At 40.5% G+C, this 9304-nt stretch overlaps 1 annotated feature.

Moving 5' to 3' along the window:
* Positions 7347-8560: an enhancer, noted in NCBI's record as "VISTA enhancer mm613". NCBI's record gives its function as "enhancer in: branchial arch[8/9] | ear[4/9]" and the evidence as "EXISTENCE:transgenic organism evidence [ECO:0001131][PMID:17130149]".

Below are 9304 nucleotides of genomic sequence, written 5' to 3'. Positions count from 1 at the left end.
ACCAAGGCAGCGCTGGTTAAATGTCTCACAAAGCATTGCAGATGACTCTAAATGCCTCATGATATAAATACCTTTAGTAAAATGAAAACACAAGTAGCTTCGCATATATTTATATGTTTTACCCTTTAAGTTTTTGACTTTAAAGGCTGAAAGCAGAGATGGTGGCAAAAAGGAAGGCAGTTTCTTCTGAATGTCTGCATTAAATTACTTTGCTTCAACCCAGTGTGTGTTCTTAGATACCTACTGTGTAAACAGGACTTGTGCAGGGAATGCTGGGAAAACTGGAGCATGTAACACACAAGGCATGCTGCCAAGAAGACTGTTACAAAATGTGTTTCCTGATGTCAACTATCTCTAGTCCACAGGTTCATCTCAGACAACAGGTCAAACCACGAGTGATGTAGTAATTTTAGGCTTCTAAACATTCCATTAGATATGTTATTATATATGTTTAAAAAAATTATCTGATGCAAACACTAATTGAAGATGGTATTACTAGCATGACCCATTACAATTCACTACTCAAATGTAAATATTTGCTTGTCTTAAAATATGTATGGTGCTTTCTAAAAAATAAAATATTTAAAAATTGACATGAAGTAGTTTAAAATGAGCTCAAATTGTTTAAATGCTAAATTGTCTGACTAAAAGAATTCATTTTGTGACATTATAGCTCTGAACTAGAATAAGACTTTTGGTTCGTTTGAGCTTGGCACTATAATGAAATTCCTCCTCAAGTATGATGAAAAGTCTCTGTTTTACAAGAAAATAGGATTATGTGAATTCTGTAGCCAGAGATTTGCAGTAGAGAAGTAGAGCAGCTCCTGTGTTTGTGCAAACGCCTCACTCACCCATCACTCCGCTCATCCAGCTCACTCACCCATCACTCCGCTCATCCAGCTCACTCACCCATCACTCCGCTCATCCAGCACCCACTCAAAGACTGAAAGAGAGGATCCGGCCCCTCCTGCTTCAGGCTGCCTGTCCTATGCTTCAGTCTCCCATGGGCAGCAGCAGTGCTGGCCTCCAGGTTATCTTACACCATTTCTCTAGACAGACGCTTCTCTGAGACTAAGAGCAGAGGCCTCTCCTTCTGCAAAGCTGTTGGCACCCCCTCGCTTCTCAATTTTATTTCTACCTCACCTTGGATCTGTTACTCGGTTCAATTTCTGAATCTTAAATTTCTTCGAAGTAGATTTATGCGGACCTTTAGCGATTTAGTTTTTTTTTTTTCTACTTGGGACTTTCTAGTTTTATCATAGTGGGAAACCAATATGTACTCAATAGAAAGTAGACTTGAGGATCCAGCAATACCTCTCCTGGGCATATATCCAGAAGATGCCCCAACAGGTAAGAAGGACACATGCTCCACTATGTTCATAGCAGCCTTATTTATAATAGCCAGAAGCTGGAAAGAACCTAGATGCCCCTCAACAGAGGAATGGATACAGAAAATGTGGTACATCTACACAATGGAGTACTACTCAGCTATTAAAAAGAATGAATTTATGAAATTCCTAGCCAAATGGATGGACCTGGAGGGCATCATCCTGAGTGAGGTAACACATTCACAAAGAAACTCACACAATATGTATTCACTGATAAGTGGATATTAGCCCCAAACCTAGGATACCCAAGATATAAGATATAATTTGCTAAACACATGAAACTCAAGGAGAATGAAGACTGAAGTGTGGACACTATGCCCCTCCTTAGATTTGGGAACAAAACACCCATGGAAGGAGTTACAGAGACGGAGTTTGGAGCTGAGATGAAAGGATGGACCATGTAGAGACTGCCATATCCAGGGATCCACCCCATAATCAGCATCCAAACGCTGACACCATTGCATACACTAGCAAGATTTTATTGAAAGGACGCAGATGTAGCTGTCTCTTGTGAGACTATGCCGGGGCCCAGCAAACACAGAAGTGGATGCTCACAGTCAGCTAATGGATGGATCATAGGGCTCCCAATGGAGGAGCTAGAGAAAGTAGCCAAGGAGCTAAAGGGATCTGCAACCTTATAGATGGAACAACATTATGAGCTAACCAGTACCCCGGAGCTCTTGACTCTAGCTGCATATATATCAAAAGATGGCCTAGTCGGCCATCACTGGAAAGAGAGGCCCATTGGACTTGCAAACTTTATATGCCCCAGTACAGGGGAATACCAGGGCCAAAAAGGGGGAGTGGGTGGGCAGGGGAGTGGGGGTGGGTGGATATGGGGGACTTTTGGTATAGCATTGGAAATGTAAATGAGTTAAATACCTAATAAAAAATGGAAAAAAAAAAAAAAAAAGAAAGTAGACTTGAAATTATGAGTTTTGGTTGTCTCCTGGACTGGGACACATGGTAAGATAGGCTTCAAGAATGCTAGACAGCTGCAGCCACAGTTCCTAGTCAGTGAAGTGGAAGGGAGTACAAACAAGGGTAACACTACAGTGTGCACTGCTCTGATAAGCATCATCCAAAGATAGCAGGTGCATTTCCTTTTTCCTTTTTCTTTGCTTTTTTTTTTTTTTTTTGAGACAGGGTTTTTCTGTATATTCCTGGCTGTCCTGGAACTCACTTTGTAGACCAGGCTGGCCTCGAACTCAGAAATCTGCCTGCCTCTGCCTCCCAAGTGCTGGGGTCAAAGGCCTGTGCCACCACGCCCAGCACAAGTGCATTTTCAACTTAGGATATTTTCAGCCTAGCACAAGTCCAAAGGATGTAACTTCTTTGTAAAAGGAACACCTGTAATCACTGGAGACTGAGTGACATCAAGTCTAAATCCAAGGGGAACTACTGACATTGATCAGGACAGTTTCTTTTTCTTCTGTGCTCCAGCCAGTGGCCTCTTCTCTCAAATTTCTGTACTTTTAAACTTTTGGAAGCCATTCTTCATCCATTGATCTTATTTCTCCAGCCTCTTTTACATCAAAATCTGCTGAATTGACTTCTATCCTATCTTCTGAAAATGGACTACATGCTAAACACACTTTTCTTTCTTCAGCTCAGGTCAGCTCTAAACACATCTTCCACCTCATCTCTCTACTGTGATTCCCCCGGCTGTTCCCAGGGGCTCCCTTCTCTATAACTGTGCTATTCCCTCTATTGGCAAATCTTGTTTTACCAATCTGCTAGCTACTCTTCAAGAGCAACTGTTATTCTTCAATTTTCCTCCTCCCCCTCTTGCTGCTGCTGCTTTCTCTTTCATTGTCTATTGACCAACCATCCCATATGCAAAATTACTTTTGTGTCTTATCCCTACACTTGTCCTGATTTTTTTACTTAAGGAAGAGAAGCACAAAGCAGCAGGAAATGAAAGGGCCATCTTATATTGTTCTCAAGTCCTTTGGTCCATTTCCTGCGCGCCCTGTTCTTTGGTGTATACCAGATTGCTGTGTTCCCTTGTGTGACTTTCACATTTTTCTAATATTTTTTGTCTTGATACTGGGTCTCACTACATAGCTCTAGCTGGCCAGGAATTCACAATACAGACTAGATTTATCTAAATTTACAAAGATCCTCTGGTCTCTGTAATCTGAGTGCTGGGATTAAGGGTATGCATCACGACACGTTTTCTAATGCTCCATTGAACTCTTACTTTTCCTACTGCAATACTCTATACTAATGCTCACATCATAATTCTGGTGTAGAAATGGAGAGACACTGTGAGTTATTTTCTTATGCTTCCTCAGACTCTGTCTGTATACAGGCTCTCAGCAGCAAACCTCCCTCAGGCCCTCTTTGCTGGTCAACTGTCTTATTAGTTGATTTACAGTGAAACACAGTTTACATATATTTTACTTGCTTGGGATCAAAGGCTGTAATTTCTCCTTTATAATTCCCCTTTTACCTGTTACAATGTCTGACAGGTAATCACCCTTATCAACACTGTTATCCACTGAAGCTTGATGGCAAATGCTACTGTTGTGCAGTATTCACTACTGCCTCTCTGTGGGACATGCTCTGCCTCTTATTTTTTAATACCAGCCCTTCTAAGTCTACTAAAATAAAGAACAGGAATGTTAAATAACTTGTCCAAGCACTAGCAGTTAAAAAGCAAAGAGCTGACCTGCGGACCCAGACAGCAAACTGCAGAACTCCATCTTGTAAGCTGTGCATTCTTCTCTTGGTGCACAACAAGACAGTTAGCTGTGCGTATGCATGAAGGACCAAAATGAAAAGAAATGGGCTACTCACGAAGAACACAGAGTCAACTGGTGATGATAAAGTATTGCTGCTCATGATTTTCAGACGTGTGTTTTACTTTTGATGAAGTGTATGCTTCTGATGTGTAAGTGTGCCTGTGTAGCAGCATGTTCACAGGAGGGCAGGTGCCCACAGAGGCCAGAGTTGTTGGGTCTCTCAGAACCTGGAGTTAGAGACACTTGTGAGCCCCCATGTGCTCTTAGCTGCGATGCCATCTCTCCAGTCCCAGCAATAACAGTGAGTGAAGTTGCAGTATACATTTGTCTTGTGCTCATATACTTTAACTGCTTTAATTTGTGAGAACATATGACAATAGATTCAGGGTACCTTTTCCAAGACAACCTTATTTTCATTGTCACAAAATTTAAAATATGAGCCTGAAATATATTTTCGAAGGGTAATTTCTCAACACTGTGCCCCACAAAGAGAAGTGTTGAGACTCAAAGCTCACCAACTCCTTGAAGTAACCATATCTTTTATTGCAGGTGTGCGTTTTTATTTTTAAAGCAGAAAATTAAATGAAGAAATCATCAGAATAATATTTAAATTTTTAAAGATGCAACATCAATATAATATGTCCTAAGTTGCGGTAGGAGTGACATCAGCTTTTTTTTTTCCCTTCAGAGTCTCATGTCACAAGATAGCTAATAATTCCTAAATATGCTCCAAGAGCCTCTAAGGAGAGTTGGGAACTGGAACAGTGCCAACATCCACAGATGTCTGGTCTGAGGAACTAGCTCTGCCTTGGCTGGACTTAAAAAGCATTCAGCAACCAAGGCAGATTACTGCTGTGACCAAGCTTCCCTAGCAGTCATGTCTGTGCCTTTATACTGAAAACCATGGCTGGAGGCCTCTGTGTGATAATCTGCTCTCCCCTTTGCTCTCAGTAACCTCTCATTGATGGTAGTATTACAGAACAAAAGAGCAACTTGAATTGTCACATGACTTACAATTACATACCTGGGCAGAAAAGCCCTGGTATAAAATAGGAATTTTATAATGCAGGTGTTGTTTTATGAAAAACATTGCACCATGAGCACAGTACAAAGCTCACTATGCGTGTCTGAACAGAGCTGTAACGGTGTTTCCTTGGTCATCACTTGGTCATTACTGCTTTATTATATTTTCTTTTTCTTTTTATGGCAGAGAATCTAGTTTTTCCCACAATTGGTCCTTGAATGCAAATATAATAACAATTTGGCAAGAGAGAGAGAGAGAGAAACTTTTATCTGTACAAAAAGTACAATTAGAATTGAGTTGTACAAGTCTTATATTAAAATTGTGCCCTAAAGATATTTGTTATAAATGGTGATTCTTAAAACAATCAAGAAGAAGTGAGTTTCCCTTGTATACGCAGAAGTGTAAAATAGTACAGCTGCTAGACATTTTATGCTGTCCTCGAAGAGTAGATTGGCAGGGATGGAAGTGATGGAGGAGCATTCATGGCATTCCAGATAAAAGTTGTCACTGTACTCCTTAGTGGGCCGACCAGAGCACCTTTATTGACAGACAAAATCAAACAAATGGGAAAAAAATACCAAAACGTTATATTTATTTAAGCAAATATTAAAAAAACCAAAGTTTGATTTTTAAAATCTGAGAGCATGCCAATCACATATTTTAAATGAGTATATGTATGTTAATAAATGTGCAGGTCTTTAACGTGTAGAAACTAGTTTTGCTGAGTCTGAAGTCTATGCCAGAAATTATAGTCTGCCCCGAGTTATGATCAATGCCAATCACTTTAGGAGTTTAAACATAACCTGTGTATCCTTCCCCTTTTTCGCTTTAACTCTGTTCTGAGTCAGGAGTCTTCTCCTGGTCTTCTGGGGGTGTTTTATTCAGGGAGAAGGAAGTAAAGAAGTCCCCAACAGGGACTTGCATGACTTCTCCTGTGCTCTGGCCTTCAGCCGGGTGGTATCTGGGAAGCCAGGGTCCTGAACATGTGCTCCATAGCTCACCAGGCCTCAGAGGAGAAAACAGGCAGCTCAGCGCTGTCCCCTTCCCCTGCTTCTCCTGCTCCTTCCACAGTCTCAGCCTCAGCTCCAGTAACAGAAGGCACTGTGCAGTTCCAAGAGAGAGAAGGGACTCTTCATAGCAGTGCCAAAATATATTTTAATAGGTGCAATCTATTACTTTCTTGGTGTTTGATGCGCATCTGTGTGTGCACCGTGCACATTTCCCTATGCCGGTTTTCATCATCGGTGACTCAAACACCTGTGGTGCACTTTCCTCTCTCTCTCTCTCTCTCTCTCTCTCTCTCTCTCTCTCTCTCTCTCTCTCTCTCTCCTTATATCCCTAAGTACATCACTTTGCATCACTTTGTAGAGATGTAATTTTTCTCCTGGTTAAAAATTTTGCTTCATGAATATGATACTTGTATTAGTGTAGGATACAATTATTTCTTATTAAATATTATAAATACATCTAACTAACATACATGACAATTAAGAATTGAGTGAGTGACCATTTTCAAAGAAATAATTCGAATATTGAGGTGACAGACTTGCTGTTCCGACTTAGTTATTACACAGTGTAAACATATAGCAAAGCATTGCAAAGGATTCCATCAATAATGATCCATTATTTGTCAATTAAAAAGAAAAGTAAAAAAATAAATGCAACTTGTGAAATCTAAATTTTAGCTTAAAATTAAAAGATTGTCATGTGTTGAAAGGTACTGTCATTTAAAAATATGTAATGCTTTTGTTTGGTATTGTCTGAGAATTCTGAAGCAAACCTTGTAAAGTTGTATATGTAATGTAGAATGTTCCCAATTGTCTCTAAGAGGAGGACAAATGAAACAATAGCAATTGGCTTCTATAATGTCACAATTGGAAAGCAACAAAGTGATTTTTTAAAAAATCCAAAGAAGTTAAACCAGGTTTATGGAGTATTTCATATTTTATGTCTTCTCCTGCTTGCCTCCATCTCTGGTGACTGATGATCTCGTATGGGGAGGGATGACACACCATCTCCATTTATATCCACTGTCTTCCAAAACCACAGCTAAGTCACTGAAAGAGCATGGCAGAGTCCTCTTTGGCACATGGAAATAATTTAGACCTTAAAATAATTAAACAAAATGTATAATACATAGTTACTATTTCTTGTATACCAATAAATTGGATTTTTTAAAAAAGTGATTGTGAGCAATGAGTTACAGGACGTGGAAAAGAGAGTAGAAAATAGGACAGGACTTAACATTTTTGCTTTGTTTTGCTTTGCTTTGCCTTGTCTTTATTTCTTCTAGAGCTAAGCATAAGGCATGACATAGCAGGGTAACCTGTGCAGAGCTCACCAGGAACACAGATTAATACAGAATAACAAATAACTTAATGGCAAGCAGTTCTGTGCTGGCGCTGACTAGATAAATACTGCGATTCTACCTCATAGAAAGCCTGTCAGTGGCTTGAGAAGGGGTCATACCGCACTCGGATACTCTTAGGGCCTAAGGTCTACAATGAAACTCTACCCTGAGTCCTGCTTCATTTCATAAGCCTTTACTTCTGACTTTAATTTTCTTCACCTTGGCTTTGAGAGACCGAGCGTCTCCCAGACCTTGTCCGAAAGCCTGCTTGGAATCCTCTCTTGAACCCAACCTAGCTTTATTTTCTTAAGTGACTTAATCAAAGGTAATTCGAGTTCACATTTTTCTATCAATGGTTGTATTTAAAGAGGTCTTATCTGATTTCCATCAGCAATTACAGGCTTGCATTTCTTGTTTATATCCATCTCCAAGCTGACAGGGGCCCGGGGTTGCCTTGCATAGGAAGTCGAGCCTTCATCTCCTGTCAAAAGTTCCTAAAGCACGTTTGTTCTGGTAAAATTATATCTCAGGAATGATGGCCTCTAATGCGAAATGAGGATGTGGTGGCACGGGGTGGTCCCTGCCACTTTGTTTGAAAAATAAATTGTGAAACCTCAGTAGTAAATATTTGCCTGAGAGAACACAGTGGGAGGGAAATTACAGTGCAGGGGAGGGTCGCCATTAAGAGAGCTGAAGTCAGAGGTTAACGTAACAGGAGTTGGGCTAGTCAAAGAGGTCACCCGGATTTGGCCCACTCGGCACAGAGCTCTGAGATGACTTCTAACTATTTTTGGCAAGATAAACATCATATGTCCCTGCCTTTGGGAGCAGAGAACGAAGGTCGAAGACCCAGGGGGATTAACTTCTTAAATGGAGATACAATATTTAACTTGGCTGCCTTCTAAAGCCTCAGCCTGGTGTTCTGCAGCAGCGCAATGGGCAATTCCAGGTTTTGTTTAAACAGAGTAGTTTTTAGAAGTAAAGATTCAAACATTGCAAACCTCACCTTACAAGAAATGGCAGATTTGAAGCTGAAGTTCTGACCAAGGGGCGGTCTGGTGAATAGGCTTGTTCTGTGACTATGGGCCAGTCCCCTTCATCCTGACCAGTCTTGCCCTGCATCTTCTTTTGAATTCAGCAAACTCTGGACACTCTTCTTTGTAACCACCTGATTCCCACCTCTGAGCTGGGTCTGTCAGCTGCTCATCTGTGTATAAAGGACTCAGGGTTACCCATGCCTCCAAATCTAACTCACCAGTCACTGACTGCGGTGTTGGAGTTACTGAAGACAGTCTCGGTTTCCTTCTCTCTCGATGAGAAAAAAAAAAAAAAACTGGACAGGTGATTCAACCTCCCTATTCCTCAGTTTCCGTGAGCTGAAAGTGTTAGCACAAAGATTTGGTGCATTAAACTGGGACAAGGTCCTATAGTCACAAGTCTCAGGACCAAAATCTTTTGGGGGAAATTGTTCTAGAGCCTCAAATATTCTTCAATAAATTTGCAGCACAGTGTGTTTGGTAAAATCTATCCTGAATTGATATGAAGTCAGGGACAGACTTTATCCCATTTACTGTAAGTGTTCCTATATTGTAGGTGCAGAGAGTAAATATTATGGAGTGTTGCCCCAGACTTCTTGGATTTTTAATATCTTTTAAAGTCATTGCATTGGCATTTTTACCTCACTTAGGATGATATCCTCCAGGTCCATCCATTTGCCTAGGAATTTCATAAATTCATTGTTTTTAATTGCTGAGTAGTATTCCATTGTGTAAATGTACCACATTTTCTGTATCCA

Source organism: Mus musculus, chromosome 1 (genome assembly GCF_000001635.26).
Source record: "Mus musculus strain C57BL/6J chromosome 1, GRCm38.p6 C57BL/6J".
Lineage (NCBI taxonomy): Eukaryota > Metazoa > Chordata > Mammalia > Rodentia > Muridae > Mus > Mus musculus.
This window is presented reverse-complemented; position numbering and strand designations above follow the sequence as displayed.